At 39.5% G+C, this 17169-nt stretch overlaps 1 pseudogene; it reads right to left on the bottom strand.

Moving 5' to 3' along the window:
- Positions 1 to 12661: 12661 nt before the first annotated feature.
- On the bottom strand, positions 12662 to 13300 carry LOC121434893 (annotated as a pseudogene).
- Between the last annotated feature and the right edge of the window lie 3869 nt (positions 13301 to 17169).

Raw genomic sequence — 17169 nt, 5'->3', positions numbered from 1 at the left:
TTCTCTGTCCCCTGCTTTGTCCTCATATGCATTGCTTGCTAACATTTTGTTTCTACCTTTGCCTAACCTTAGCATAGTTTACCTTGGTCTTGCAGCTTGGGCTGGAATTTATTTGTTGAGTGATTCTGACTTGGAGAGTTCTTTTTAGCTGTATCTAACTCCAGCACATGTCCTATAGTCGCACCGTGGTGTGAGAATGGGCTGTCTTAGTGCACGCCATTTAGGCTTCTGATGGTCTAAAGCACTCACCCTCCGCTGTATCTTAAGAACTCAGTTACTGTTTGTACTCAAAGTTGTTCATTCTGAATTAAAATCAGCCTCATTGAAATTTGGGAGAAATGAGGACCCTCAGAGATTGTTGGTGGTATAAAATGATATATCACAGTGAGAAGCCATACCCAGGTGACCCAGTGATTCTAGAACATAAAGTAGGTACCCACAAAGAAGCTTGGGGACATCCAGGTTGTAGCATCAATCCTCAGAGTAGCCTTGAAGTAGAAACTATCTAGATGTCCATCATTTGATTAGTGAAAAATGATAATGTGGTTGAGTCCTTCCATGGAATATTGTTCAACATGAAGTAATAAATGCAAGCATTTGACTCTGACTTAGTCAGTTTTTATTACTCAAAAAAATCGCTTAAACAATCACCTTACAGGGAGGAAATGTTGATTTTGACTCCTGGTTGTGAACGATTTTCTAGTTTCCTGACCTCATTGCTTAAGGTCTAAAGTGAGGCAGCCTGTGGTACATGGATCTCCTTTTGTAAGAAGTTGCTCATTTGGGGGACAACTAGGAAGCAGTGAACAAGACCAGTGGGCTAACCAGCCACCATCCTGTTGGTGGGTGGAGCTGTAACATTTCTGTAACATAACTATACAGCCTGGGAAAATTTCTAAGCAGGCTTGGTTGGCTAATGGGCCAGGACCACGGAAGTCCACCTGACTATGCGTTAGATTTATGGGATTTCAATGACAGAGCTGACCTTTCTCTCATGTCCACTGTGTTCTTCTCTCATCCATCAAAGATGAGCCTTCTTCTCAGTGGTATCCCTGATGATTGCTCCTTATATTAGCATGACCTGGGAAACTATACATGTTATTGCATTACACGGTGCTTGTATGTGTGCATTCATATGCTTGTGTATGTTCATGAGTGTACGTGTATGTGAGTGAACAACCATCCACTGAGAACATAATCTTCTAATGAACAGGAGCAAGAAAGCATAGATAAAAGACTGAAAACCCTCCTGAAGAAGAAGGAGCTGGTTCCCCCACAAAGAGACTTGGCAGAAAAGCTGCAGTATCAAGGCAGTGTTCCCCAAAAGAGGTAGGAGGTCAAGCTGGGAAAATCAGTTAGAACAAAGTAGGTCACCAGTACAAATTTCTGCCCTTTTGAGGATTCTCGCCATCTGGATGTCTCTCAGTCAAAATAAGGGAAAGAAAACCTCAGTGTACTATGCTGGCCCAGTCAACAAGAACTTCATCAAGAAACACTATTTTTTTTTATTTTTAATGCTTCTGGGTATTGTTATGCCTTTTTACCTTCTGAGCTCTCTGGTATCTTCTCAGTACCTTGTCCCATAGTTTTCACCGTGAATCTCCCTCTGGTAGTCCTAAACCTAGCAGGAGGAGCGTTAGTTGTGGGGGATAGTGTGTGCTCCTGCCACTTTACTTTCCTACCAGAGTCATGGAGGACTTACAAGAAATTATGTATGGACTAAAGAGTATACTGTGTGAACCACTGGGCCACAGTGCAGCCTCCTTGCCAAGAATTTTGTTTGTTTTTAATTTTATGAAATTGGTGTTCTACTGGAAGAAATCTAAAGATTCAATAATAGTACTATCATAAATCCAATACTATGATTCACAGGGATATAAAAGCATTAATAACATATGAATTAACAAAATTACCAAAATAGTCAAAGCTAATCCTAAGTAGAAATGGTAAGGTATGAGATAGCACAATTTATGATATCTAATTATAGGGCTACATTATGGATGAAAAACACATTTTTGTTCTAATGAAAGAGATACATGAACCAATGGAATTATACTTGAAGACTCATAAAGCAATATAACTATAGCACATGCAATGGTGAAAGACACCTTCAGTAAATGGTACAAATAAATATCTCTCTATAGTAGAATAAAACTATACCTTTGTCACCCTGAGCAAAATTCATTAAAAATTAATCAACTATCTCAATGCAAGACCTTAAACTCTAATATCATTAGAGAAGAAAAGGGAAACCACTTTTAAAATATACCAGGAAATTTTATTGTGATTACATTGTATCTAATACTGATTTTTTTTGGTTAAGGAGCCTTTTTTTATGAGATTAATTCATGTGATCCATGAACAAATTTTCAAGACTGTTTTTCACAGATAATAATAAAAAAACCTAAAAATTTATATGGAAGTACAAAAGACCAAAGTAGGCCAAAGCATACCTAAATAAAAAGAAAACTGAGAGAGGTATCAGCATTATGGATTTCAAAATACACTAGAAAACTGTAATAACAAAACAGCATGACAATGACTTAAAAGTGGACATAGTCTTAGTAGAGATACCAGGGCTAGAGGAGTCATGGTGAGAAGCAAGAGAGGCTATTAATGAAAGTTCAACCTCAGTAGCAGTGGAGACTCAAACATATTGATGATACTAGAACTGTGGGACCACCAACAAATATAGTGGAATCATTTCAGCCTACACTAGAAGCTTTAGATGGCAAACCAATAGAAGTGGGTATTTCCAAGTCTGTTGGAGCCCAGAAAATAATGAGTGAGTTTCAGACATCAGTCAATACAGTATTTTCTCTAGAGGGTTGGATTTTAGCTTTGATCTGATTTTAATTGTTACTTGGTTCTTCCTTCTTGGAGTAAAATAGTTTTTTTTCACTTGTTTTAATTATATGAGGTTTCATAATGAAAATAATTTTGATATTTAAAGGGACTTTGAGATCCCTAGAGTCTGAATAGTTTTAAAAAAGAATGAATAGAGACAGCGTTGGGGTGAGTTTCTGGCCCCGTGGCACCAGCCTGGGAAGGGGAGCACAGAGGTTCCTTGGCCCCCTATCATTCTTGGGCTCTCTTCAGGGCCTCCACTCCCTGCATACCGCCTCTTTCTTCCTAGCCCACCCAGCTCCCATCCAGAACCCTCCCCACTTCGGCCCCACCACGCTCTTTTGGCACATAACGTCACCCAGCCCAGCCTGTCTGGGCACTGGGTCTGAATCCTTGGGGCACCCAAGCGGGCCGGAGTCCCTTTGTTTCTATGGCCTGCCTGCACCAAGCAGGGTAGGTGCTTTGTTTGCAACCTGCCCACCAGCACAGAGGCCTGATTTCTCGGCAACAGGAGAGACAGCGTTGGGGAGAGCCAGCGTTGGGTAGGCAAGGAGACCTGATCAGGTAAAAGAAGATCCATAAGGGAGCATTTGGAAAAAGAGATGGGCAGGTGCCAAGGCAAGAATTCGCCCAACAAGCTGAAAAGCAACATGAAACCACCAGAAACCAGCGACCTCACAACGGGAGGACATGAACACCTTAATCAAGAAGAAGTAGAAAAGATTGACTTCATGAAAGTGATTGATGCCCTTAAACAGCATGTAAAAAACGCCCTTATAGAAATAGATGAGAAATATAACAGAAAGTTTGAAGAATTGAATAAATCAGTGAATGATACCCTAGAAAACCAAGGAAAAACAATCAAACAGATAATGAAAACAGTTCAAGACTAGAAAACTGAAATGGAGGCAAAGAAGAAAACACAAACAGAGGGCCGGCGGGACATGGAAAATTTAAGTAAACAAACAGAGTCTATAGAACCAAGCATAACCAACAGAATACAAGAGTTAGAAGAAAGAATCTCAGATTCTGAAGATACCATAGAGAAAATAAACACACTGATCAAAGAAAACAGCAAGTCCAACAAACTCTCATCACAAAGTATTCAGGAATTATGGGACACAATAAAAAGACCAAACCTAAGAATAATAGGAGTAGAAGGAGAAGAAGTGCAGCTCAATGGTCCAGAAAATATATTTAATAAAATTATAGAAGAAAACTTTCCCAACCTAAAGAAAGATATACCTATGAAGGTTCAAGAAGCATACAGAACACCGAATAGGTTGGATCAAAAAAGAACATCCCCTCGCCATATAATTATCAAAACACAAAGCATACAGAATAAGGAAAGAATATTAAGAGCTGCAAAGGAAAAAGGCCAAATTACTTATAAAGGTAAACCTATCAGACTTAAACCTGACTTCTCCATGGAAACCATGAAAGCCAGAAGGTCCTGGATAGATAAACTGCAGAAACTGAGAGACCATGGATGCAAGCCCAGACTACTATACCCAGCCAAGCTTTCATTCACTATAAATGGAGAAAATAAAATTTTCCAGCATAAAACCAAATTTAAACAATACGCAGCCACAAATCCAGCCTTACAGAAAGTAATAGAAGGAAAATCACTAACCAAGGAGTCCAACAATGACCACAATAAGTCAGACATCTAGAGACCCTTCACCAACACAAATCAAAGAAGGGAAACACACAAACACTACGACTAAAAATATGACTGGAGTTAACAACTACTGGTCATTAATATCACTTAATGTCAATGGACTCAACTCACCTATTAAAAGGCACAGGCTAAGAGATTGGATACGAAAACAGGATCCAACATTCTGCTGTTTACAAGAAACACACCTCAACCACAAAGACAGGCACCTACTCAGAGTAAAGGGCTGGGAAAAGGCTTATCAAGCAAATGGACCTAAGAAACAAGCAGGTGTGGCCATACTAATTTCTAACAAAGTTGACTTCAAACTTAAATCAATCAGACGAGATGGAGAGGGGCATTTTATACTCATAACAGGAACAGTTCATCAGGATGAAGTCTCAATCCTGAACATCTATGCCCCTAATATAAAAGCACACACGTACATAAAAGAAACATTGCTAAAATTCAAGGCAGCCATCAAACCGCACACACTAATAGTAGGAGACTTCAACACTCCTCTCTCACCAATGGACAGGTCAATCAGACAGAAACCTAACAGAGAAATAAGAGAATTAATGGAGGTAATGAATCAAATGGACTTAACAGACATCTATAGAACATTCCACCCAATTAGGAAAGAATATACCTTCTTCTCTGCAGCTCATGGAACCTTCTCAAAAATCGACCACATAGTCGGTAACAAAGCAAACATCCACAGTTACAAAAAAATATTAGTAACCACCTGTGTCTTATCAGATCACCATGGATTAAAGTTAGAATTCAACAACAATCCTACCCCCAGAAAGCCTACAAATTCATGGAAACTGAACAGTCAACTACTGAACCATATCTGGATTAAGGAAGAAATTAAGAAAGAAATTAAAGACTTCCTGGAATTCAATGAAAATAAAGAAACAACATACTTAAACTTATGGGACACTATGAAAGCAGTCCTGAGAGGAAAGTTCATAGCACTAAGTGCCCACTTAAAGAAAACAGAGAAAGCTCACATTGGAGACTTAACAGCCCACCTGAAAGCTCTAGAAAAAAAGAAGCAGACTCACCTAGGAGGAGTAGAAGACTGGAAATAATCAAACTGAGGACTGAAATCAACAAAATAGAAACACAGAAAACAATCCAAAGAATCAATGAAACAAAAAGCTGGTTCCTGGAGAAAATCAACAAGATTGACAAACCCCTATCCAAACTAATCAAATGGCAGAGAGAGAATTTGCAAATTAGTAAGATCAGAAATGAAAAGGGGGACATAACCACAGACACAGAGGAAATTCAGAGAATCATTAGATCTTACTACAAAAGCCTGTATGCCACAAAACTGGAAAATGTAAAGTAAATGGACACTTTTTTAGATAAATACCATATACCAAAGTTAAACCAGGACCAGGTGAACAATCTAAATAGACCTGTGAGTCGCAAAGAATTAGAAGAGGTTATCAAAAACCTCCCTACCAAAAAAAGCCCAGGACCAGATGGCTTCAATGCGGAATTCTTCCAGAACTTCCAAGAAGAACTAATACCTATACTCCTTAATGTATTTCACAATATAGAAACAGAAGAGGCATTGCCAAATTCCGTTTATGAAGCTACAGTTACCCTGATACCAAAACCACACAAAGACTCAACCAAGAAAGATAATTATAGACCAATCTCACTCATGAACATCGATGCAAAAATCCTCAACAAAATACTGGCAAACCGAATCCAAGAACACATTAGAAAAATTATCCATTATGATCAAGTAGGCTCCATCCCAGGGATGCAGGGCTGGTTCAACATACGAAAATCTATCAATGTAATCCAGCATATAAATAAACTGAAAGAAAAAAAACCATATGATCATTTCATTAGATGCTGAAAAAGCATTTGACAAAATTCAACATCCCTTTATGATAAAAGTATTGGAGAGATTAGGGATACAAGGGTCATACCTAAATATAAAAAAAGCTATATACAGCAAGCCGACAGCTAACATCAAATTAAATGGAGAGAAACTTAAAGCCATCCCACTAAACTCAGGAACACGACAAGGCTGTCCACTCTCCCCATACCTCTTCAATATAGTGCTTGAAGTTCTAGCAATAGCAATAAGACAACATAAGGGGATCAAGGGGATTCGAATTGGAAAGGAAGAAATTAAACTTTCGTTATTTGCAGATGATATGATAGTGTACATAAGCGACCCCCAAAACTCCACCAAAGAACTCCTACAGCTGATAAACAGCTTTAGTAATGTGGCAGGATACAAGATCAACTCCAAAAAATCAGTCGCCCTCTTATACACAAAGGATATGGAAGCAGAGAGGGAAATCAGAGAAGCTTCACATTTCACGATAGCCACAAACAGCATAAAATATCTTGGGGTAACTCTAACCAAGGAAGTGAAAGATCTATTTGACAAAAACTTTAAGGCATTGAAGAAAGAAACTGAGGAGTATACCAGAAAATGGAAGGACCTCCCTTGCTCTTGGTTTGGGAGGATCAACATAGTAAAAATGGCAATTCTACCAAATGCAATTTATAGATTCAATGCAATCCCCATCAGGGTCCCATCAAAATTCTTCACAGATCTTGAGAGGACAATAATCAACTTTATATGGAAAAACAAAATCCCAGGATAGCCAAAACAATCCTATACAATAAAGGATCTTCTGGAGGCATTACCATCCCTGACTTCAAACTCTATTACAGAGCTACAGTAATGAAAACAGTGTGGTACTGGCATAAAAACAGAGAAGTCGACCAATGGAATCGTATAGAAGACCCGAATTTTAACCCACAAACCTATGAACACCTCATTTTTGATAAAGGAGCCAAAAGTATACAATGGAAGAAAGAAAGCATCTTTAACAAATGGTGCTGGCATAACTGGCTGTCAACCTGTAGAAGAATGAAAATAGACCCATTTCTATCACCATGCACAAAACTCAAGTCCAAATGGATTAAAGACCTCACTATCAGTCAGAACACATTGAACCTGATAGAAGAGAAAGTGGGAAGTACCCTACAGGAGATGGGCACAGGAGATCACTTCCTATGTGTAACCCCAACAGCACAGACATTAAGGGCAATATTGAATAAATGGGACCTACTAAAACTGAGAAGCTTCTGTAAAGCAAAGGACACTGTCACCAAGACAAAAAGGCAACCTACTGACTGGGAGAAGATCTTCACCAACCCCGCAACAGACAAAGGTCTGATCTCCAAAATATATAGAGAACTCAGGAAACTAGACTTTAAAACGCTAATTAACCCAATTAAAAAATGGGGCACTGAACTGAACAGAGATTTCTCAGAGGAGGAAGTTCAAATGGCCAAAAGACACTTAAGGTCATGCTCAACCTCCTTAGCGATCAGGGAAATGCAAATCAAAACAACTTTGAGATATCATCTTACACCTGTCAGATTGGCTAAAATAAAAAACTCCAATGATAGCCTTTGCTGGAGAGGCTGTGGAGGAAGGGGTATCCTCATCCATTGCTGGTGGGAATGCAATCTTGTGCAACCACTTTGGAAATCGGTGTTTCGGTTTCTCAGGAAATTCGGGATCAACCTACCCCTGGACCCAGTAATACCACTCCTGGGAATATACACAAGAGATGCCCTATCATATGACAAGAGCATTTGTTCAACTATGTTCATAGCAGTATTATTTGTCATAGCCAGAACCTGGAAACAACCTAGATGCCCTTCAATGGAAGAATGGATGAAGAAAGTGTGGAATATCTACACATTAGAGTACTATGCTGCGGTAAAAAACAATGACTTCTCAAATTTTGCATGCAAATGGATGGAAATAGAAAACACTATCCTGAGTGAGGTAACCCAGACCCAAAGAGATGAATATGGGATGTACCCACTCATAATTGGTTTCTCGCCATAAACAAGGGTCACGGAGTCTACAATTGGTGATCCCAAAGAAGCTAAGTAAGAAGGTGAACCAAAGGAAAAACATATAGTTGTCCTCTTGGCTATGGGAAGTAGACAAAATGGCCGGGGAGAAAAATGGGATCTTGGGGGTGGGGTGGGATGGGGGTAAGGGGAGATGGGGAGAGAAAAGGGAGAAGGGGTGAATGGGGGTAACTTGGGGAAAAAGGAGGATTGGGATAAAGGAAGGTTAGATAGGGGAGCACGAAAGCACAATTCTTACTTAAGGGAGCCACCTTAGGGTTGGCAAGAGACTTGAACCTAGAGTGGCTCCCAGATGCCCAAGCCGAGGTCCCCAGTTAGTTCCTTGGGCAGCTGAGGATAGGGAACCTGAAATGACCCTAGCCTATAGCAATACTGACGAATATCTTGCATATCATCATAGAACCTTCATCTGGTGATGGACGGAGTTAGAGACAGAGACCCACACTGGAGCACTGGACTGAGCTCCCAAGGTCCCAATGAGGAGCAGAAGGAGGGAGTACATGAGCAAAGAAGTTGGGACCACGAGGGGTGCACCCACCCACTGAGACAGTGGAGCTGATCTATTGGGAGCTCACCAAGGCCAGCTGGACTGTGACTGAAAAAGCTGGGGATAAAACTGGACTCTTTGAGCATGGCGAACAATGAGGGCTGATGAGAAGCGAAGGACAATGGCACGGGGTTTTGAACCTACATAATGTGCTGGCTTTGTGGGAGCCTAGTCAGTTTGGATGTTCACCTTCCTTGGAATGGACGGAGAGGGGAGGACCTATTACTTACCACAGGGCAGGGAACCCTGACTGCTCTTTGGACTGGAGAGGGAGGGGGAGAGTAGTGGGGGGAGGGGGAGAAGGGTGGGAGGAGGGGCAGGAAAATGGGAGGCTGGGAGGAGGTGGAAACTTGTTTTTTTTTTCTCCTTTTCTCAATAAAAAAAATGGAAAAAAAAGAAAATAAATGTCAGAAAGATTACACACTACCATGAAAACAATTTTGTTCCCAAAATGAATAAAGGAAAAGGTAAAAGTTTTTTAAAAAAAAGAATGAATATTTTAAAGTATTATGATGTTTTATATTGTGATATTATTATGATATCGTAGGAATCAGTAAGATATGAAAATTATAGTTTAATAGTGACATATTATTTCACAACTAAACACAACCACAATCTCTTGGGAAGAAGAAACCTCAACTGAGTAATCTTATTCATACTGGCATGTAGGATTATCTGTGCAGCATTTTCATGATTAATAATTTATGAGAGATGGCCCATTGCACTGTAGGTAGAACCTCCCTTGGACATGAAGTCCTGGGGTGTATAAAAATGTAATCAGAGAGGTCAGGGAATCAAGGCAATAAATAGAATTTTTCCATGATCTCTATTTTAATCCCTGCCTCCAGATTCCTGCCTTGAGTTTCTACTTTCTGGGTGGGGTCACCTTTTCTTGGAGTGCTGGTTTTTTATGGTTCTGCAATGCATGTTGATGCCATTGTTAATGTCTATGTGGGTTATTTAGACTAAAAACCTTATGTGTGGGGGAACAACAGTACACAAGCACAGTAAGAACAACAGGAACAGCAAGGAATAAGGAACAGCACGGGCATTAGCGAGAGCATGGAAATAATAAATGCGACATGATGAAAGATTCATGTGGGTTTATTTATTTCATTTACCCTCAGACCCTATTAGTCAGGTTTTTGCCTGCTATAGTGAATCTTTGTGAACATTGAGAGGTTTAGTAAGTTTAATCCAAAACTAAAGCTCCATAGTTTGGATCTGGGGCACTGCTGTGTCATCATTTAGACTGTAGCTCTTAAACTTTCATTTGCTCTCATTATCCCAGCACATGAAATAAACCAAGTGAAGACAAAGTACAAACAAGGTCAACATGTACATCGGGGACAAGTTTCCAGTATCTGAGGTATATTCCTCTGCCCATCTCACTGTTGAGGGCTGACAGGCAGCACATGTCCTGGACTGTAGTCTCTGTGGCTAAGCAGGAGACCATGGGAACCACAGTAACCTGGGGAGCTCAGGATGACAGGGCTGTGCCCCTGCTCTAGTTCTCCACAGAGCAGCTGGAAGCTCTCCATGCTGCATAGCCACAACCTCTGAGTTTGAGTGATGGGCTGGACAATCGGTCTCATTCTAAATGTTGCCTTGTCTTTCCTAGTGATGTAATTGACAAATAATACTTCCTAGTGAAGATAAAGCTAAGGTTGGTGGAGAGGTGGCTCTGCAGTGGAAAGCACTTGCTGCTAATCATAAGATGGAAGTTCAGATCTCAGAACTTACTTGACAAGCTAAGTATCCTGCCAAACTTGCAACTCCAGCTCTTAGTGGACACCATCTTCTGTTCTTCACACGCACACAGGTGCATGTACCTATGTATACACACAAGCTTGTGGATATTCACATGGGCCTGCACACACACAAATGGAAATAAAAATTAAATCTTAAAAAATTAAAGCTTAGTATTTAAAGAATAGTAAAAAAGAATTCAGTCATTCAAGAAAACATGGTACATGGGTCTCCAATGCAATGCAGGCTGAACCTTTACAACTTCATGGAATTGCGTTTCTGCACCTCCATTCAGGCACATCCCCACTACATACCTGGCCACAGTGGCTTTCCTTGGTTGCAGAGAGAGATTCCACAGAGTTCCTCATTGGTTCTAAAATAGAACCCATGTGACTATGGCTGCCAACTTCTGCTGCTTGCTGAGGCTAGAATTGTCTTCCTTTTTGAATTACATATTTCCCACCTTTCTGATTTCAATTGTCTCTTTTAGTACTTAGCTTGTCTGTCCTGACACTCACTCAGTAGACCAGGTTTTCCTCAAACTTACATTCTGCCTTGGATACCTCATGAAGACTTCCAAGTAGTGATGATTATGTTATTATAATTAAACTGTCTTCTCTTGCTCTCAGATCTCTTTAAATATTTTCCAGCCTCTCAATCCATAGGAAGCTCAGGGTTCTCTCTTGAGGTACCCAGAGTTTTACAGTTCTCACTTCTGCATCCTCAAGGAAGCTTTTGCTCTCCTGATGACTTCCAAACTAGGTGTTTGTATTCAGTGAAGCCTATTTTAATATGATACAAACAGTTACCAAATTCTAACTCAAGTTTAAACTTGACAAGGATATAACACTTTGAAAGATATGGGCAATTCAGCCACTGGTATTGTGAGATATGTCTCCTACTGCTAAGAGTCAACCGGCATATTTTCCGGCTTAACTTTCCCTTTTGCATATTAAAAAACTACTCACTGCAGATAAGAAGGAGAACTTGCAGAATTTACATATTTAAGTTAAATATTATCCACATTATTTTGTTGGATTTGGTTTTCTAAGACAGTGTAGTTTCACTATGCTGCTCAAGCCAGACTTCCAAATCCAGCTCAAGCCTCCTTCTTGGTTTCCTTGGTGGCTAGAGCTCCCCCAACCTTCAACTATGTAGCATGGAAGCATTTAAGTTTATAAACTGATTAAAATTTTCCCCAGTGGCAATCTTGTTAGTATTTATGTAGCATTAAGTGAGTAAATCCTGCAATGTGTTAGGCAATGAGAGGTCCTTTCTCCATTGTATACACTGCTGATGGCCATAATACCTGCAGCTCTTTCTGTTATCTAAAAATGAATTACATTCTAAATTTCATTTTGTTCATCTATGAAATGCATGTGAAACAATTGCCTTAGTGAAATTTATATATTTTCATGATGTGAGTAATGAATTCTTTGCCTGCAGTTGTGATTTATCTATTGTAAACACACCTGCATCCTTTTGAGTGCCTCCTGATTTACATATTTAAATTTCTTGAAGGTGGATAGAGATATAAAATAAAGAGAAGAAGTAGATGTAGTCAGTGGTCACATAAATCATCACTTTTCTGTTATCAGAGGAGGTTAAGGTAAAAGAGAATTCTGTGTGATTTCTATCACATAAGGCACAAAGTGACTGATGTTGTGCTGTAATGACTACACATTAATAACATTGTTGACAAGAGTGTAGGGAGATGGGGGATTTATAATTTCTACTTAGTACAAACCAACGTAATAGAGAAATATTTGTACAACTTCTCTAGCAAACATTTCAATTAACTAGTTAAGTAAATACACAAATAACTCCAGTGGTGCCTGAGGAGCAAAGGAAGACTGGAGAAAAGCAAGTTGTAACTTCATCTTGGTCTGTCTGTGCCCTGAATGGGTCTAATTCTGAAGTTCACTGAGTCACCCAATCACCTGTTTTTGCAAATGAAAACTCCTCTGCACCCCTGCCAGGCTCAGCCCCACAGCAGGGCTTTGCTGGAGCACAGCTGCAGGTTTGGGTGTGGCTGCAGGTGCCTGGAGGGCACTGTGCACTTGCTGCACAGAAGTAGGTGGCTGAGTCTCCAGGTTGAGAATCTGTGATGTGCAAGGAGAGCTGTTTATCACTTTTCCTGAAGAAGACTGTGAATCGTCCATCTTCCTTTTTGTTTGACACTGGACGTATGGCTATCAGTAATTCAGGGCCTTCACCAGGGAACTGCCGGTACCATGGGAAGTAGTCAAATGTGCTGTCCTCATAAGTGCAGTTCAAAACTGAAGTCCTTCCTTCCCAGACTGTCAGAGATTGGGGACTTTGCCTCACCTGTTGCTGATCAGGTCTCCCCTTTTGCTGGCCACTCACCCCTGTGTAGAGAAATAAGAGATATCATTAAGTTTCCAGGAATGTACTACTTGCTTATAGCTTTGACATTCCTGATTTTGTTTGGTTCCCCAATTTCTCATGCCTCCATATTAATCTCATATTCTGAAGTTTCTTCTCTTTGACTCACAGGCTAAGTGAAGGCCTAGGATTAAAATTGATGCTTTCAGGATCTTGTTCATTCTTCCTAGACTGAAGTTTGTGGAGATCTCCGGTGGCCTTAATCTCCCTTAGAAACCAGACTCCAACTTCACAGATACCTTAGTTCTTTCAACAGGCTCCACCCCTCACAAACACTTAGTCTAAAGCTATCTCTGACGTAAGAAGCACTACCCCATTTTTTTTTTCAAATTTAGTTTCACTGAAAATACAGTTACTGAGAATCAGAAATCTCCTCATTGTAATTCTACCATTCTACACTGCTGGTAGAAATGTGTGCTGGTACATCAAGAATAGCAATGTGGATTTTCTGAAAAATTAAAAAAAAGAAGAAAGAAAGGAAGAAAGAAAAAAGAAGGGAGGGATGGAGGGAGAGAGGGAGGGAAGGAGGGAGGAAAGAAGGAAGGAAGGAAGGGAGGAAGGAAGGAAGGAAGGAAGGAAGGAAGGAAGGAAGGACAAAAGGCTGGAAGGAAGGAAGGTCAATGATCCAGCTAATAACACTTATGAGCATATATCCAGGGGAACTGATGCCATCAAATAAGAGAAACACCTGCATATGTGTGCTTATGATAGCAACATTAACAAGATGCAGGCCAACCCTAAGTATCACCTGTCAAATGATGAGTGAAGAAAACATTGTTTCTGAAACAATAGTAATATTTAGTCACAAGGAAAAATCAATGGCATTTTCTCTAGGGAAACAGATGGTATTGAATGACAAGATGTCACACAAATTAAGCGGACATGTAGAGGAACACAACATATATGTGTTCTCATATGAGAAAACTAACAAGAAATAAGGAAAAAAGAAAGTAAATATGATCTGAGAATAGAAGTTATACAAATGAGTGAGGGAGAGGGAACGGGGAAGGGAGAGGACAGTGGTGGGGGAGACAAGACAACTATGAGGAAATGACTACAAATGCATATACTAAGATTTTACAACAAACTCACTGTTGTTTAAAATTCATGTGTGCAGATGATTATGGTAATTATATGATTAAAGAAAGGATCAATTTAAATCTTTTCCCTTCTAGAAAGCTTATACACACACACATAAAGAGTTAAAATGCAGTTATGCTGGGACAAGAATATTCAGAGAACAGGAGGCAGTGGGATATCTATATCACATAGCTGATCCCCACTCCCAAGGCTTAGTAATCAGTGGGGAATTAAAAATAAAGAGTGTTGGAGTCAGCAGTGGTGAAGAACTACAAGGAAATGGTGTCTTCTGGACCCATCAGAGCAGCTGCACATATGAAGGCACAGTTTTGAGACAGTTTGTACAAGGCCTGTGCAAGCTTACGGCAGACAAAATCCTAGCATGGACAGGCAAGGTGAGTACCAGTACACCAAGTACACTTGACCATAGAGCCATCTGTTCAGGCCCAGATATTTTGGTTTTATTGCCAATATCAACAAGATTTATCAAGACACACAATAGATATAATATCCCTTTATAAGAGAAAATCATGAACAAGTGAGTCATTCAGCTAAGAGAACTTAAATTATAATTGTTCATGTTTCCATGGTTTACATGACCTTACAAAGCATAGATTTGAATTAATTGAAATTTCATTATAATCTTGTAAACTAAATGTATCTAAAAATACACTTGTTTGAAAGAAAACTGAAGTTAGTAGAATGATATCCTCTGGAAAGCCTTTGATCTTCAGATGAGTGTGAGAGGGTAGAAAACATTCTACAACCTGCACAGGATACACCTTCAAGAATGCATGTTGACTGCTCTCATCTTGAAATTATCTTCCTCATATGTAGTTTCATAAATAAAATACAAATATTAAAATCAGTTTGGCTTTATATATGTACAAGACATTGAATGAATGTGCGGAAAAAATGAAGCAATATCTGCTAAAGCAGAGAGTGTTTGTGCTGTAAATAATAGGAGTTAAAAGACATGAGGAAGCTATAGCACAGCACTATGATCCCTGAAGAGTCATTCTTAGGACACAGATGGCTACTCAGTGAGAACAGACCAGTGGCAAGGACAGCAGAAAGATGCTGGACAATGATGCTCACAATTACTGGTACTACCTGATATTACCAGGAAGCAAATGTTGGTTTAAAATGAATAGGCTGCTTATTTCTGAAGTTTTCATTTGTTATTAAAATATCAAATGTTTGAAAACAGAGTTTAACAAGATGAGGAAGAAGTCCTACATATTGTTAAGTGCCTATCTGTCTACTGTGTGGGCAGTGCTCAGGTGTCTTTCATGACACACACTGTTCTAATCTTCATTCTGAAAATCAGCACTCAAGAACAGAAAGCTGAAGCCTAAAGTAACAGCTGTGTGTCTAGACAAGACAGTGAAGGAAATGGTGTGGGCTCTGCTTCCTGATCCAGTCAAATAAGATGCTGATGAAAGAAAAGATTGACCTGGCTTCAAACCATAGTAGAAGTGGACAGAACACCTAACATAATTCTTTCTAGGCACAAACTATATCAATGTGACTGGATATTGAACCTAGTGTGACTGAAAACCTTAGAAATGTACATTAGAGAAGTTATTGTGGCCCAGGCCTTCAAGGATAGCATGTATCTTCCTAGTGTTCACTTGTAAATTCCTATTTGTCAACACTATGGGGTCAGGATAAACAGATACGATATAGGTAAATGGATAGACAGATAAATGCATTTGTTCTGTAATGAAGCTTAACCATGTAGGCGATAATGGTTTAGTTATTTTTAACAACAACCTCCAGCTAATCCAGAAGTAAGTGGAGGATCCGCAATGTTCATCTGCTCTGAGCAGCACTGCCCCTCTGTGGACAAATAAGGTCTTCACACTCAACAGTGTCCTGAGCTTAGAAGTTCAAGCTTTGAAGAAAGAAATGCATGGAATCTTTCTCTGCAATATTTTTGATATGGAAAATGATTGTGTCTTTGTTGAGGTCAGCTATAGCATAGTTCTCTCTCCTCCCCTTTCCAGCCTTTTCTCCATGTATCCTTATGATTCCGTCTTTCTATCATGCCTAAAACTACGTCATTCTGGAGAATGAGAGAAGCCATTCATTTATAAGACAAAAAAATATAACAATATTCATTATATACAACAAAGGATTATAAAATAGGCAAATATTTGGATTTCATGTGGGTCATATTTTGTTGACCCCATATATAGACTGTACATATGCTTAGTAAACTATAAAATTTTTCTTTCACTTTTACCATTTCTTTTATTTCTTTGATTTTAATATAATCAACAACAGTTCCTTCTTCCAAAACTTTCTTTATACCTGTCTTTGTTTCCTTTAAACTTCATGGCCTCTTCTTTCTTTAATGGTTGTTACACATACATGTATAAACAAATTTTTCCTAAATATATAAATGCAATGCTCTCATATGTATAAAGTTACTTGTTTGTATGTTTTTAGGCAGACCAGTCTGTATTGGATAACCAATTGGTACACTCTTCCCTGGGAAAACCTATGTCTCTATCAGCATTCCCTAGCTGCCAGTAGCTTGTAGTGGGAGGGCCCGCTTGTTTGTCCCAGTTGCCCGGCTAGCTTAGTCCCAAAATACACAGAAACTGTATTAATTAAATCACTGCTTGACCCATTAGCTCTAACTTCTTATTGGCTAACCCTTACATACTTATTTAACCCCTCTCCATTAATCTGTGTATCACCACGATGTCGTGGCCTACCAGCAAAGTTTCAGCATGTCTATCTCTGGTGGCAGATCCATGGTGTCTCCTCCTCCGCCTTCCTTCTCCTAGCATTCAGTTTTGTCTTCCCTGCCTACCTAAGTTCTGCCCTAGCAACATGCCAAGGCAGTTTCTTTATTCATTAATGATAATTATAGAATACAGAGGAAAATCCCACATCACCTCCCCTTTTCTGTTTAAATAAAAAGGAATGCTTTAACTTT

The sequence above is a fragment of the Microtus oregoni genome, unplaced genomic scaffold, assembly GCF_018167655.1.
Source record: "Microtus oregoni isolate MIOR12 unplaced genomic scaffold, Mior012 000045F_ref0000178, whole genome shotgun sequence".
In the NCBI taxonomy this organism is placed as follows: Eukaryota; Metazoa; Chordata; class Mammalia; order Rodentia; family Cricetidae; genus Microtus; species Microtus oregoni.
The sequence above is the reverse complement of the archived record's forward strand: the minus strand, read 5'-3'. Positions and strand labels throughout refer to the sequence as shown.